The sequence below is a fragment of the Crotalus tigris genome, unplaced genomic scaffold (assembly GCF_016545835.1).
Source record: "Crotalus tigris isolate CLP2741 ecotype Arizona unplaced genomic scaffold, ASM1654583v1 scf7180000018371.15429387391:27106975, whole genome shotgun sequence".
NCBI lineage: Eukaryota > Metazoa > Chordata > Lepidosauria > Squamata > Viperidae > Crotalus > Crotalus tigris.
In genome coordinates, this window is record NW_024096970.1 from 18,719,050 (window position 1) to 18,734,456 (window position 15,407).

Consider the following 15,407-nt stretch of genomic DNA (forward strand, 5'->3'; position numbering starts at 1 on the left):
AATGCAATCCTATTCCTTCAAGATAGGTAGAAGCATCTCCTCCTTCAATAATGCCTTAACCATTGCCCTGACACAACCTCCTGTTATCTTCCTGGCAGGTTGGGTGAGATCCAGTCCAGAGATGATATAGCTGATATCACAAAAAAATGCTATTACTCTTTTAGGACTAAAAACCTTAAACTGCTCTCAGATAATTTCTCAAGACACTGCCCCAGTGAGCTTTAATGGGCTTACCAAGACAGTGTGCAACACTCAGCAAATATCAGTACTTTGATCTTATACATGCCTTGTATAAGATAAAGCAGTCCAATAACTGATCTTCCATACCATTGTCTCCTAAAAAGATCAGTTCATTCTAAACAGGTCCTCTGAATGGCCCTTTATGGATAAGCGAAGTGACGGAAGTCTTGATGGGTTATCATTTTTATCAGCACAGTGTAGGTTCAAACCTAAGTACTTACATATGCCCATCATTTCCCCTCTTTCTTGTTCACTTGCATAGTTCTAGGAGTGTCTTCTACTGCTTCATCTTCCAAGGTTCCACAGCATATCAAACAGACCTCTGGATTAATATGCAGGAAAAAGCCACTCAGATGCAATTCTGACTAAACGCTGCAATAACTTTTATATTACTGTGGTGAACTAGGTTCTAAACAAAACTCTCAAATATTTATCATGCATCTAGGTAGACCAATCAAAGGAATCCTAGGAGACATTGGTGGCTTCCACAGAATCTAGAGACTAAGCTGATCTTAATTGATGTTCCTCATCCTAAGATGGCATCTGTTCTGATTCAAAGCAAAAATCACCAGCAAAATGCTGTGGATATAGTATGTTTAGATTTTAGTAAGGCATTTGACAAAATAGATCACAACCTACTTCTGTGTGATAGATAGCATCAGCACACGTGGATTTGTAACTGGCTGACAAACCATATTCAACAAGTAGTCCTTAATGGTACCATGTCTACATGGAGAGAACTAAGCAGTGGGATATCACAATGTTCCATCTTAGGGCCGGTACTCTTCAAAATCTTCATAAATGACTTAGATGAGATTTTTAAGAAGAGACTGGGCAGCCATTTGTCTGAAATGGTATAGAGCAGTGGTGGTGAACCTATGGCATGGGTGCCAGAGGCAACACTCGGAGCCCTCTCTGTGGGCACACGTGCCGTTGCCTCAGCTTTGCCTCTCTCCACAACCCCCTCCTCACCAGCAGCCCCCCTGGAGAGTCGCCCCCAAACGTGGCCCATACAGAGCAGTGGAGCCAAGGACATGGCAGCCATGCAGCATAGGCAAGACTCTGCCCTCACGCCCCATCGTGCACAGTTGATGCTGCAGGGTGTGGGGAGAGGGTGTGGCCGCCATGGTGCTGCTGGGCTGCCTGGGCAATCTGCAGTGGGCCCTGGAGGCAGTGAGTGGCTCTGCAGGCAGGTGGGGTGGGGGTGGGGCGGGGCAGGGGGTGGGGTGGGGGTGGGGGCACACAGTCTCTAAAAGGTTTGCCATCACTGATATAGAATCTCCTGCTTGAGCAGGGGGTTGGACTAGAAAAACTCCAAAGTCCCTTCCAGCTCTATTCTGAATTAATTAATGTATGAACTCCAATGCAGTATGTGTGGTTCTTTGATAATCTGAGATAAAACTTCTCAACTATGGTGGTCTCTGACTTTTCTAGATTCCCAGTCACTTCTTTGTTCACAAACTCCCCATTAATCTTTGTTCTCTTATCAGTTCTTGGCTATATACACTTCCAATTCACCATAACAATTGTTTCCATTATTAAACCTAACATCCCAAACAATTATTCTCATTCTTGAGATACAGTGAAGTTCACATATCTGGAGGTCCTTCAGTCATATAAGCCCACAACAAGCAATCCAAAGTAATAGTTACCCTCTCTCATCCACCCTGTCAGGCAGAACACAGACTTGAAGATACACATGCATACATATTGTTATTATCCCAATAAGCAACAATCTGAAATTTGGTGTACAATAGTAGCATCAGACAATTATATGCATCTAATTCCTTTTTTCACATGGACAGTCACTGAAGTAGTTGCAGAAATCTATTTTTATTATCTCCTTCAGAACTTAGAAAGTTGTTATGGAGGCCGCAGGTTAACTAAAGTGTTAAGCACTGCTACACAAAGCAGTACTGAACTGGAACAATTCATATTTTCTAAATAAAATATATGTTTCTTCCTTGCTGTCTATGGACTAAGAGCAACTATGACAAGGAATCTTGTACTGACATGTCACAAATATTGACAAAGCAAGCAAAGGGGTTTTTTTCTTCCTGTTCTACAGACAAAGTCATGTATCTGCAAGCAATATTTATTGTTTCTTTCTTCCTTCTGCCTTACGTCTGTCCCTTCAAGTTGTGAAGATGCAAGTTCTTTGGTTTAAAAGGTCACTTGTGGCTTGATATATACAGTCACTTCTGTCTTTGTCTCTCTCCAATGCAGAAATTCTTACAATTAAAAAAAAAAACGAAGACAAAACAGAAAAAGCCCTCCAGTACTATTAAATGATACCTATCCTCTGTTTTTTTTAACCATCCAATTTGAAAAATGAAGCCCTCATGTGCATTGTGATCTTCAGAATACAATGATAGATTTATCTTTTTGAATATTAATGTTTTGCTTGCAACTACCATCTATTCCAAATAAAGTTTCAAAAGTACTCATAGTTATCTTAAATATTGATTCCAGCCTGTAATATTCCATCATAATATTTAGACTGTTGCAGCCTTTAGACAGGACTGCACCTGAGTGGCCTTTCCTTGCACATTGTATATTGTTCCATAGGGGTCTGTTTGGTACATTGTGGAACTAAGTCAAGGATACGCACATAATAATGTACTTGATGAGGAAAGATTGAAGGAACTGAATTTGTTTATATGAAAGAAAAATCGTCAAGCACAAGTCAAACTATTGTCCGGTGATGTTTCACCAAGTTAACTGCTTGGCAGCTTATAATAAGCCCCCTTTGCAACGCTATGGTTTCATGAACTGTATGTGTATCACTTTGTATATCAATCCATTCCAGAAATGGGTTTATAGGCAACTCCCCTTTCTACACATTATGTAGTTGCTCCCCGATTCCAAACTAAAGAAGTTTATGTAGCAAGGAACAGACATGCCCTATTTGTAGAAAAGACAACCCTGCCTTCTGAAGATTCTCAAAATGTGGACTTAAGCACAAATAGCTTGATTCATCGAGGATTTGGGGTTTGGAGGTTGATGGGGAGGCCTGGAGAGAATTAAAGTGTAGTGAAGTCCAATTTAACTTTAATGGGATCCAAATGATCTAGGCCAGGGTGTCAAATTGCCAGTCCGCAGGCCGGACACGTCATCTGGAAGCTGCAGCCATCTCATTGCCGGCAATGGCAAAACCATCCCGATACATTGTGCGAAGTCACACGACGTCACAAGTTTGACATGTCTGATCTAGGCTATTTCCTAATTTTATTTATTTATCCATCAATCACTAAAATTTAGATATCACCCATCTCAGAGTGATGAAGATTTGACAGACAGAAGAGTAATAGTTCAATTTATTCTGAAACAATCTAAAGAAAAGCAAAGGAGAGATCATCCATCCTTACCTAGAATCAAAACATGATGTCCACTCTGCCCAGGAATATGTGGTTTGAAAACATAGACAAAAATGTCTCAATTTCAAGATTAAAATTGTTATGTTATATAATGAGATTATATAATGATCATCTTCATCTCCATTAGCCGTTTTTCTAAGTGAGATTCAAGTATTTACTCTGTCCAATTCTACCATTACAAATATTTAAATCTTCAGTACAATTTGATACAAAAAGAAAAAAGAAATGGGCAGAGAGCCAGATAAAATACAGACTGACTTCATAATTACATATGTAGCATTAACCACCAATTCTGCCCATAGTTAATTTGAAACTCTTGCAGAAGAGATGTATTGCCTTGGTAGCATTTATAGCACTCACACAACTATGTGTGTACTAGATTGGGCATTTTTAGAGTACATTTAAAAGAGCTGAAAATCAGAGCATCAGCGTGAAACACTTGCCAAAGCAAAACTTGCCAAAAATGGTGTGGCATATACTTCAAACAACACTGTCGCCAAATGAATCTGTAGTTTGACTCAATGTTTTGACATACAACTATAATTCCTAAGGTTAGGCAAACAGGCTGCTTGGAGAGCCAAAGTAGCTATATCTATGACTGCAGGTAATTCAAGGTTCTTTCCCAATCTTTCCCAATAAAAATATTTTTTTCTTTTAATGACCCTTGTAATCCCTTGCATCAGGGTGGAGTCGGGTGACTGAATGGAGCTGAGTGTTTAAATGGCCAGATGCCCTTCCTGATGCCTAACGAGAAGCTCACAGCAGATATTTTCTCTTTGCGCCCAGAGAGAAATATCTGCCGCCACCTAGGATCGAACTCACAGCCTCCTGATTGGTAGGCAAGAGTGCCACCTCTATGTTATCATGCTGCTAATATACTATATAGCATAGCATAGCATAAAATAGCATAGCATAGCACAGCATTGCACTGTACTGCACACTACATTACATTACATTACGTTACATTACATTACATTATATTGAATGTATATACTTTGAGAGGCCCCAGGCTTCCATGACAAAGTACATACTTTTCATGCAGAAACTCTAATGTTTATTACCCTGCCATCTCTAGGTCAAAAAAGTTGTATTTCAAGAAAGTTGAAAAATCTCAGCCTAAAATTATGGAGATAGCACAAGCAGCATCATATATTCCTAAATTGTATTCCATTGGTGAGAGCCAGTTTTGTGTAATGGTTAAGGGATCAGGCTAGAAACCAGGAGAGTATGAGTTCTAATCCCTTCTTAGGCACAAATGGGTGACTCTGAGCCAATCACTTTCTCTCAACCCTAGGAAACAGGTAATAGTAAACTGCCTCTGAAAATTTGCCAATATAAATCAAATAAAGTAATAGAGAAGAGAAGAGAAGAGAATAGGAATATATCAGTTTCTATGTGGGAAAAGAGGCTCAAGTAAGATGTTTGAGAAGCTAATGAAGAATAATTCCTTCTTTAAGTAGTTCAGAGACTCATCCCTATGCACCTTTCTTATGAAGACATTTCCAGTGATTTAGTCAACAAGTATGGAGGGAGAAAAGAATCCAGCAAATAGGCAATCACATTCTCTTTGCAGAGAAGTTTATCTGAGAATTAACTGATTAAAAGCAGAGAGCCTGACCCACCAGAGGAAATAGGTCAATAGGAGACCTGTAGAGGACAGAGAGCCATTGATCAATAATTACTTTTCTGTTAAAGTGTATATTCCCTGGAGTAGCTCCTTTTGATATAGCTGCACCATTAGCCAGCAGAAGGATTAAATACAACCACACCACAAGATTTCTGTAAACACCTGTTAGAGAGATGTGATAGAATAAAACAGATCCTGCTCTCTTCTCCTCACTTCCAAGCTTCAGCTTTAATTTCAAATCTACAGTATACTGCTCATTGGCCAAATATATCATTGTACCCCAACTTATATCAGGGAACCCTTGTACAATTTGAGACCTACTAAAGTGAATACATGGAAAGAATTAAAAAAAGTGTTGGATACTTGATTGGAAGACCTGAAGGACTATCTTAAGAACAGATCAATCTGGAGAAAACCTACTGTATCTATGTAGTTATTAAGAATCAATACATGAATGAGAACACAATTTTCCTCTGTATCTTTCCAAAATTGGTGATGAAGTTCTGGGCTCAATATGCATAAAAGGAATCATTTTAGACTGAAGTGCATATAAATAAATGTACAGGGCTTATCTCCACTATCACCAATGGGAGAGCTGAATCTGAGTGAAAGACTGCCTAATGTCATCTGAAGCTTTTACAACTGAAGGCAGGCTTGATTTGGGGATTCTTGTGATTTATAAGTGAATCACTGAGCCAATAGAAAAAAAAAAACAGAATGACTTGATAGATTAAGGGATGTATTGAAGTAACAAAATTCCAATGATAGAGATAGACAGACTATATCCCAGAGTTCTGAAAAACCTGGCAAATGTTACCTCAGAACTGTTGCACCACATCTTTCATAAATCCTGGAGCACTGGGGAAGTACCCGAGGATTGGAAAAGGTCTGATGTAGTCCCCGTTGTCAAGCCCCTGGGCTTGCCATGGGCCGGGAGATGGGGAGCATGCAGCCAGATGCCGCCGGTGCCGTCCTCAGAGGAGACAGAAGCCAGGAACACTCCTCCTACCAGCTGGACAAGGGACTAGATAAGCAGGACGAGGGAGGGATTGTGCCTTACCTTGGCTGCGTCTCCCTTCCTCCAGCTGCCTTGTTATCAGAACAAATGGCTGGGATGGCAGAGGCTCCGTGGGTATGTCTGGAGGGGGGAAAGGGTGGTGCACTACGCCTATTATCCATACGGACCGGATGCTGGCTTGCTAAGTGGGGTGGGGTTGGTGGGTGGAGCACAACTATGTAAAGCACTGGGAGCAATTCACTCCCAGTGCTGACTTTTCTTTTGCATTAAAGTTTGCTGGTCACCTGTTCCTTCTGTGTTTGGGGTTTATCAGCAGCTGGCAGAGGACAGCTGACAGTAAGTCAGCACTCCCTTTATTTTCCTGTTCCCTTCTTCTTGCCTGTTGCTGTGGACTGTGACTACGATGGCAGAGGGCAAACAGGAGGTTCCTACTGGGACAGTTGAGGCCGATCTGGCTGGAGTAACAGGGCCTGAGTCTGAGGCCCGGGAGGTGGAGCCAGTAGTCAGGCCTAAGGCAATGGAACCACGACCTGCAGCCCCTACAGGTGAGACCCAGAGCCCTGGGGTTGCTGCAGTGTCTGGGGAATGGTGGCACAGCCCTGCATTAGCCAATGTGGAGCCTGGACAGGTGACAATGCCAGGACCTAGGGAGTCTTTGATGGACTGGTGGGAGAGATGGCTGACGGGGGAAGATGAGAATGAATGGAGCTATTCCACCGCTCCTAGCCAAGACACCATGGACGTATTGAGGGACCGGTTCGGGGAGGTAGGATATCAAGACACCTCCTCCTGGCCACGATGGACGGCTACGAGAGAAGAAGCCCCATGGCATCGGCCGGAGGCGCCATGCAGACATCCTGACTCAGGCTGGTTCCAGTTGGCCAGTCCGTGGCTGCGACGGCCTCCTGCTCCAGAGGTATCCACGGTAGGAGGGTCTTCTTTGACTGCACCGCAGGTCCAGGCTCAGCCTGCATGGACGGATCAGCCAGCCCCTGGGTCATGGGGATTGCCTGCTGAAAGGGGTTCCGGCCAGCGGGATGTGGGTTCCAGTGTCCAGGTCCAGACGCCTACAGCTGACACCTTGCGTGGCCCAACCCAACCTATAGGACCCTGGGGTCAGGGCCTGATGTGGGGTCCACCACCCATACCGGTCACATTTGACAGGCATCCAGATTTCCTGGCAATGTTCTTAAGCCATGTGATCAGCCACTTGGATCGATATGCTCGATTCTATCCATCCCAATGGGCCATGGTGATGGCGGTGTCTGCGGGATTGCAAGGTGAGGCAGCGGCATAGGCAGCAGACCTGTACAGCGATCATGCTCGGGAGCTGGCTAACGCTGGGTTGTTCCTGGATTCACTGCATGCCCGCTTTGAAGACACCACCCAGGTTCAGCGCGCTGAGGCGGAGTTGCTGCCAATGAGGCAATATGATTGTCATGCAACTGACTACATTCGTGAGTTCCGCAGGATTGCAAGGAGGCTGCGGTCTTGGCCTGAACGCTTGCTTGTCCATCATTTCTGGGCAGGTCTGGACCGAGAGCTGCGTCAGGCTTGCGTGTTCCGAGGGGTATCCAGTCATCTCCAAGACTGGTTCCGGGTTGTTATAGATCTGGACACAGGTCTCCAGGAGTTCCGGGGTAAGGGAGAGGAACCGCCCATACCAGGAAGACTGCTGGCAAAGCTACAGGAGGAGGGGAGATGGGGTCCGCCCTAGACGTGGACTCTTCTGCGCCTTCCGCCAGGGTACCATTCCGCTGTTTCCGGTGTAACCAGCCGGGTCACAGAGCAACGGACTGTCCAGCCCCGAGTCCACAGGCTCCTTCCTCGGCTCCTGGAAAACCCACTCCAAGGGCCAACAGAATGCCTGATAGATCGAGGGCGGTGCAACAGTCCAAGGCAGGTACATCCCAGCAGTTGGTCCCAAAGGAGGAGGAGGAGGCCACAGCAGCCACGAGATATTGGCTGGTAGCTGATGACAGTGACAACGACATAGCCAATGATCTATGGTAAGCGAACCCATAGTGCCCTTCGTTCTCCCTGTGACACTGGCAAACCGGCAAACAGGCCAACGGAGAGCCTACAAGGCCCTTATCAATTCAGGGTGCACCCGGTGTTTGATAAGCAAAAAGGTGGTAGCAAAGAGTGGGATCAGAGTCCAGCGACTAGCCCACCCCATTCGGTTTGAGCAAGTGGATGGGTCTCTCTTGGGAGGGGCGCCAGTTAACCTCGTAACAGAACCCATCTGACTGGACAAGGGATCCCATTGGGAGGTTCTCCGTTTCATAGTCGTCCCGTCTATGACTGAGGCAGTGATTTTAGGTTTGGCATGGCTGGACAAGTGGGGTCCTACGATATGGTGGGAAGGGGGTTACCAAAGGCTACGCATTGGGGTCGGTCCCCAGGCCCCTAACCAGGATTTTGGGGGAAAGGGGGCGGGGTGCGAGGAAAAGAAGGTCGGGTTGACGAATCCAGGGAAGAAGACCCTTTTCCAGAGGTATACAGTGATCTAGCTGAGGTCTTCAGCGAGCAAGAGTGCAACATTCTGCCACCCCACCGCACTACTGACTGCGCGATTGATATCCTGCCAGGGGCTAAATTGCCCACACCCCGCCATGATGCCCAGGGAGCTGGAGCAGCTACAACGTTACATCGACCAGAACCTGGCCCAGGGGTTCATCCAACCAGCTCGGTCATGAGTGGTCGTCCCAGTCTTATTCAAGGAGAAAAAGGATGGTTCCTTATGGCTCTGCGTGGACTTCTGCGGGATTAATGCGGTGTGTGTGGAGCATCTATACCCACTCCCATTGATGAAGGACCTCCTGGCCCATCTGGGTATGGGGCGTGTGTTCACGAAGCTGGACCTGTGTGAGACTTACTACAGAGTCTGGATAAAGAGTGGGGACGAGTGGAAAACGGCGTTTAACTGTCCGCTTGGCAGCTACCAATTCCGTGTGATGCCTTTTGGCCTGCAGGGGGCCCCTGCAGTGTTTATGCAACTCATCAATCAGGTGTTGCACGAGCACTTGTACCGTGGAGTCCTTGTGTATTTGGATGATATCCTAATATATACAACCACTTTGGAGGAACACGTCCACCTAGTTAGGAAGGTACTGAGGAAACTGTTGGATGCTCATCTCTTTGTGAAACTCTCTAAGTGCGAGTTTCACCGGGCTCGGCTGGATTACCTGGGTTACAAGATCTCAGGGGACAGCATAGAGATGGACCCACACAAAGTGAGAGCAGTGTTGGAGTGGCAGGCACCCCGCACTCGTCGCCAGCTACAAAGCTTCCTGGGCTTTGCCAATTTTTACCGGCAATTTATTCCATCGTTTGCCGCGGTAGCCATTCCCCTAACTGACTTGTTATGTACAAAGCACACCGCGAGTAAGCCACAGCCCGGACAACTGCTAGAATGGACGATGGCCTGTCAGAAAGCATTTGAGGACCTGAAAGCCCTGTTTGCCAAGGAACCAGTCCTACTCCACCCTGATCCTGAAAGCCCTTTCGTAGTCCAGGCTAACGCCAGTGACGTAGCTGTGGGGGCTGTGTTGTTGCAAAAGAACAGCCAAGGCATGCTGCAGCCATGTGCATACACATCACGGAAATTTTCAGCTGCTGAGAGGGCATGGGCGATTTGGGAGAAGGAGGCCTTTGCAGTATGATGGGCTCTTTCAACATGGAGGCATCTGCTGGAGGGGGCGACCAAGTCATTTGAGGTGTGGACTGAGCACAAGAACCTTGAGGTTTTGCAAACGCCGAGATGCTTATCACCTAAGCACATCCAGTGGGCCCAATATTTCTGCAGGTTTCAGTTCACTCTGAAGTATATGCCGGGAGGGAGGAACTTCCTGGCCGATGCATTGTCTCGCATGCCCCAATACCACAGCAGGCGGAAGGAGGTTGTATAGGCGATTATGCCGCCTTACCAACAGAGGGTCACTCAAGCGGTTCCACGCCAGTTGGCGGGTGACTTGACCCAACAGCTACTAATGGACGTTAAGAATGATCTTTGAAGGACCATCCCGGCATCTTGACACAAAGGGACGGTTTAGCATGGAAAGGCAATAAACTGTACGTACCAGAGTTACTGAGGCACTTGGTTCTCAAGCGGTGCCACGACGCCAAACAGGCGGGCCATTTCGGCTTCCTAAAAACATTACATCTCATACAATGTCAATTCTGGTGGCCTCGGATTAAAGTGGACATAGAGGCCCATGTGAGAAGTTGCCATGTCTGTGCTATGGCCAAGCCCCGTACTGGAAAGCCTTTGGGTTTATTACAGACAGTAGCAGATCCAACCCGACCCTGGGATTTCATTGTAGATTTATCAGAGAACCGAGGGTACACAATTATTTGGACCGTAATCGACCTATTTTCCAAACAGGCCCATTTTATTCCTTGTAAGAGGCTACCATCTGCTCGGCGTTTGGTCAGGTTATTTATTGACCATACTTACCGGGCCCATGGTGTTCCTCGGCATATTATATCAGATCGGGGGGCGCAGTCTACCACACAGTTCTGAAGGGATTTTGTTAAATACATAGGATCATTCCAGGCCCTCAGCTCAGCATACCACCCCAGCACCAACGGAGCAGCTGAGCGAGCGAATGCCATGGTAGAGCGCTACCTACAATGTTTCGTGTCATACCAAAAAAGAGACTGGGTAGACCTGCTCCCATTCACCGAAGTGGCCTACAACAACACTGTGCATAACAGCACAGGATTCGCTCCTTTTCAGGTGGTGCATGGGGTGGATTTTGTTCCGATCCCTGAGTGGCCCCAAGGGGTCCCCTTGCCGTGTACACCCCAGGATTGGATGGCATGAGTGGAAGGTCTGTGGGCTAAGGTTAAGAAAGCATTGGCCAAAGTGGGGGCAGCCACAAAGGCACAAGCTGATAAAAAAAGGGCTGAGCACAGGCCCTTCAGGTGGATGATTGAGTATACCTCTTCACCAAGTACCTACTTTCGAGGGTGCCCTGTAAGAAGCTGGGTCCCAAGTACGTAGGTCCCTTCAAGGTGCTTCAGGTCATAAACCCAGTAACCATACAGTTACGGCTGCCTCGGGTCTTCAGGAAGGTGCACCCTGTATTTCATGGGAGTCTGCTGAAGCCAGTAACGAGTCCCCCCAGGGGCCTGACAGCCCAACCACCAGGCCCAGTTTTCGGTGACCAGTTCGAGATACAAGAAATTCTGGACTCCCGGAGTCGTTGTGGACGAGTCCACTACTTGGTGAGATGGAAAGGGTACCCTCTGTCGGAGGCGTTGTGGGTGCAGAAGGAAGATGTCCATGCTCCGCGATTGGTGCAGACCTTCCATCGTCAGCACCCTGGAAAACCGGGGGGAGGGGCCATGGAAGGGACCAATCGAATTGTCGCACGCTCACCTGTCTCTGTTTGCCTTCCAGGAGGGGCCCTGGTAGAGGGGGCCGCCTGTCAAGCCCCTGGGCTTGCCATGGGCCGGGAGATGGGGAGCATGCAGCCAGATGCCGTGGGTGCCATCATCAGAGGAGACAGAAGCCAGGAACACTCCTCCTACCAGCTGGACAAGGGACTAGATAAGCAGGACGAGGGAGGGATTGTGCCTTACCTTGGCTGCGTCTCCCTTCCTCCAGCTGCCTCATTATCAGAACAAATGGCTGGGATGGCAGAGGCTCCATGGGTGTGTCTGGAGGGGGGAAAGGTGGTACACTATGCCTATTATCCAAATGGACCAGATGCTGGCTTGCTAAGTGGGGTGGGGTTGGTGGGTGGAGCACAACTATATAAAGCACTGGGAGCAATTCACTCCCAGTGCTGACTTTTCTTTTGCATTAAAGTTTGCTGGCCACCTGTTCCTTCTGTGTTTGGAGTTTATCAGCAGCTGGCAGAGGACAGCTGACACCCGTTTTCAAGAAAGGGGGAAAAACAGATTCAGGAAACTACCGACTAATCAATACTTGGGAAGATCCTAGGAAGGATAATCAAAAAAACAGATCTGCAAACAACTAGAAACAAACAAAGTCATAACTGGTAGCCAGCACAGGTTTGTTAAAAACAGATCATGCCAAACCAATCTTATGTCATTCTTCGATAAAGTGAGTAGCGAAACACAGTGTAAACAGTATACTTAGATTTCAGTAAGGCATTTGACAAAGTAGACCACAATCTACTCCTTGGTAAGCTAGGAAAAAGTGGAACAGACAACATCACCAGCAGATGGAGCTGTAGCTGGTTGACAAACTGTACTCAACAAGTAGTCCTCAATGGCACTACATCCACATGGAGAGAAGTAAGCAGAGGAGTACTACAAGGTTCTGTCTTAGGCTCAGCACTCTTCAATATTTTCATAAATGACTTAGATGAGGGAATTGAAAGGGAACTCATTAAAACTGACAGGAATAGCCAACACCCCAGAAGACAAACTCAGGATCCAAAAAGACCTTGACAAACTTGAACAATGGGCCCTATCCAGCAAAATGAGTTTCAATGTAGAGAAAAGCAAAGTTTACATCTAGACAAGAAAAACCAAAGGTGCAAATACAGATTGGGCGAGACCTGACTTAAAAATAGCAACTGTGAGAGGGACCTTGGAGTCCTAATGGATGATCACTTGACTATGAGCCAGCAGTGTGCAGCAGCAACCAAAAAAGCTAATACAATCCTGGGTTGTATAAACAGAGGCATAGAATCAAGATCACATGAAGTATTAGTACTGCTTTATAAAACCTTAGTAAGATCACACCTAGAATACTGCAGCCAATTTTGGTTACCATATCACAAAAAAGATATTGAGAGTTCAGAAAAAAATCAGAGAAGAGCAACTAAGATGATCAAAGGCCTGGAGACTAAAACATACAAAGAACGGCTATGGGACTTGATTTGGCTAGTCTAAAGAAAAGAAGAAATAGGGGAGATATGACAGCAGTGTTCCAGTATCTGAGGGGCTGCCACAAGGCAGAGGGGGCTAGGTTGTTCACCAAAGCACCAGAGGGAAGGACGAGAAACAATAGTTGGAAACTGATCTAAGAGAGAAGCAACCTGGAATTAAGGAGAAACTTCCTGACAGTGAGGACAATCAATCAGTGGAAAAGCTTACCCCCAGAAATTGTGGGCGCTCCATCACTGGAGATTTTTAAAAAGAGACTAGACCAGTGGTTCTCAACCTGTGGGTCGGGACCCCATTTGGGGTCAAACGACCATTTCACGGGGGTCACCAAACAAGGCTGTCCGCCATTTTTTCCCCTTTTCTTTGGCTACACCCCTGGCACCCGGTGATGTATAAGTGGTTGGGGGTCACCACAACATGGGGAACTATATTATGGGGTCGCGGCATTAGAAAGATTGAGAACCACTGGACTAGACATTCACCTCTCTGAGACGGTATAGATTCTTCTGCTTGAGCAGGCAGCTGGACTAGAAGACCTACAAGGTCCCTTTCCAGCTCTACTCTACTCTACTCTACTCTACTCTACTCTACTCTACTCTATATAAAGCATGAAATGTTAAGATTCTGTAATATCAATTATTTCAGCAATGCTATCTACTCAGCTTACCATTTATTTGTATATTTGTATATAATCTCTTTTCATTACTCCAAATCTCACAGCAGCCCCATTAAGCAATGAAGATACAAACATTAAATTGCAATAGCATTAATACACTTCATTAAAAAGTAAAGGAAAGTAAATATAAATGAAACAAAAATTATCCATATAACATAAATTCAAGAAATATTTGGAAAAAAGAAATAGCTCTTCAACCAGAATCTGAAAGGTATAAGTTTAAATGCCTCATAGATTTTCAGGAATGTGCAAAAGAAGAACATTCTTATGCACTACTTTTTATTATTGCTGCTAAGAAAACTAAATTATTTCAGCAAGCTCTCAGAGCTTGTCAAATGCGTCTTTTATTTACCTGATGCCCTCTAGATCAGTGTTTCTCAACTTCAACAACTTTAAGATGTGAAGACTTCAATCTTCAGAATTCTCCAGCCAGCATGAAATTCTGGGAGTTGAAATCCACACTTCTTAAAGTTGCTGAGGTTGAAAAACACTGCTCTAAATGACACAGAGAATATTTCCAAAAATTCCTAACCACCATGACGGTTAGCTAAGGTAGCTTAGAATTTTGGAAAATACAGTCCAATACCTTTGGTGGACATTAAGTGAGAGTTGATCAAATGTAACAAGGGAAAACCTAGATGGATATTTTTTTTTATTTCTATTCTAAATGCTATTGAAAATATTCAGTAGCAGAAACTGAAGCTCTCTGCCCTTTTACAACCGATCATTATAATACATATAGACTCCCAAAAGATATGGCAATTTAGCGGTATCTATACAAATTCCTGGACAAAAAGATTCAATGTTAAATCACTGACCAAAGAATGGCTATTTCTTAGGATCTAGTGTTGTGTTGTTGTTTTATATCTGCAATTGAAAATATCAAACCAGCAGGAGCTAGAAAGTATGTTCAAACTTCAAGTTATTCAGCATCCATTTTCCATGTACACGCAACATGTTATAGACAAAGAAATGATTTAATGACTCTTGTTGAACAACTATCTTTTGCATCAGCTTTTAAGCTACTGGAGAAAAATCCTCACTCAGCACAACCAATGTAAACTCTTGCTTCCTTATCTTCATATCTTTATTGTAGAATAAGATACACCTCACTTCTCTGTGAGAAACAAAAATAAAATATACCTAAGAACTCCCTGTCATATATTTACTTCTAGTTTACCGAAGTAAATAAGAAAGGAATACTAAAAGATAAAATAAATAATCAGTGAGAAAATGACAGGTCCTAAGAGTTTTAAATTTGAATCCCTGGCTAAATAGTCAAACAGTTATATTTGCTTTACACTAGGCAATAAAATGATTTTGCTAAGTTGCTTATTCATAGATTGACCTTTGAGCCAAACTGCTATGGAAAATATACCACAGAAGCAAAGTTCTTCTAACATGTTAAAAGGTTTTTAAAACTTAATGGCAGTTCTCAGAAGCATGTACGGTATGCAAAACTTTGGCAAGAGATACTTGACCAAGTGCTCAAGTATACATATGAAGAGTCCCAAAATACAATAAGAATATATCCTCTTATTAGCTATAGTAAACCTCAAAGCCACCAGTATCTAATTTCTACTCACATGAAGACAGGGAATT

General features: G+C 44.8%; 1 protein-coding gene across 39 annotated transcripts in view; it reads right to left on the minus strand.

The window, feature by feature from the left end:
• NRXN3 (neurexin 3) overlaps positions 1-15,407 on the minus strand; it is a 1,348,849-nt gene that overhangs the window by 1,315,729 nt on the left and 17,713 nt on the right. The window lies entirely within an intron of this gene.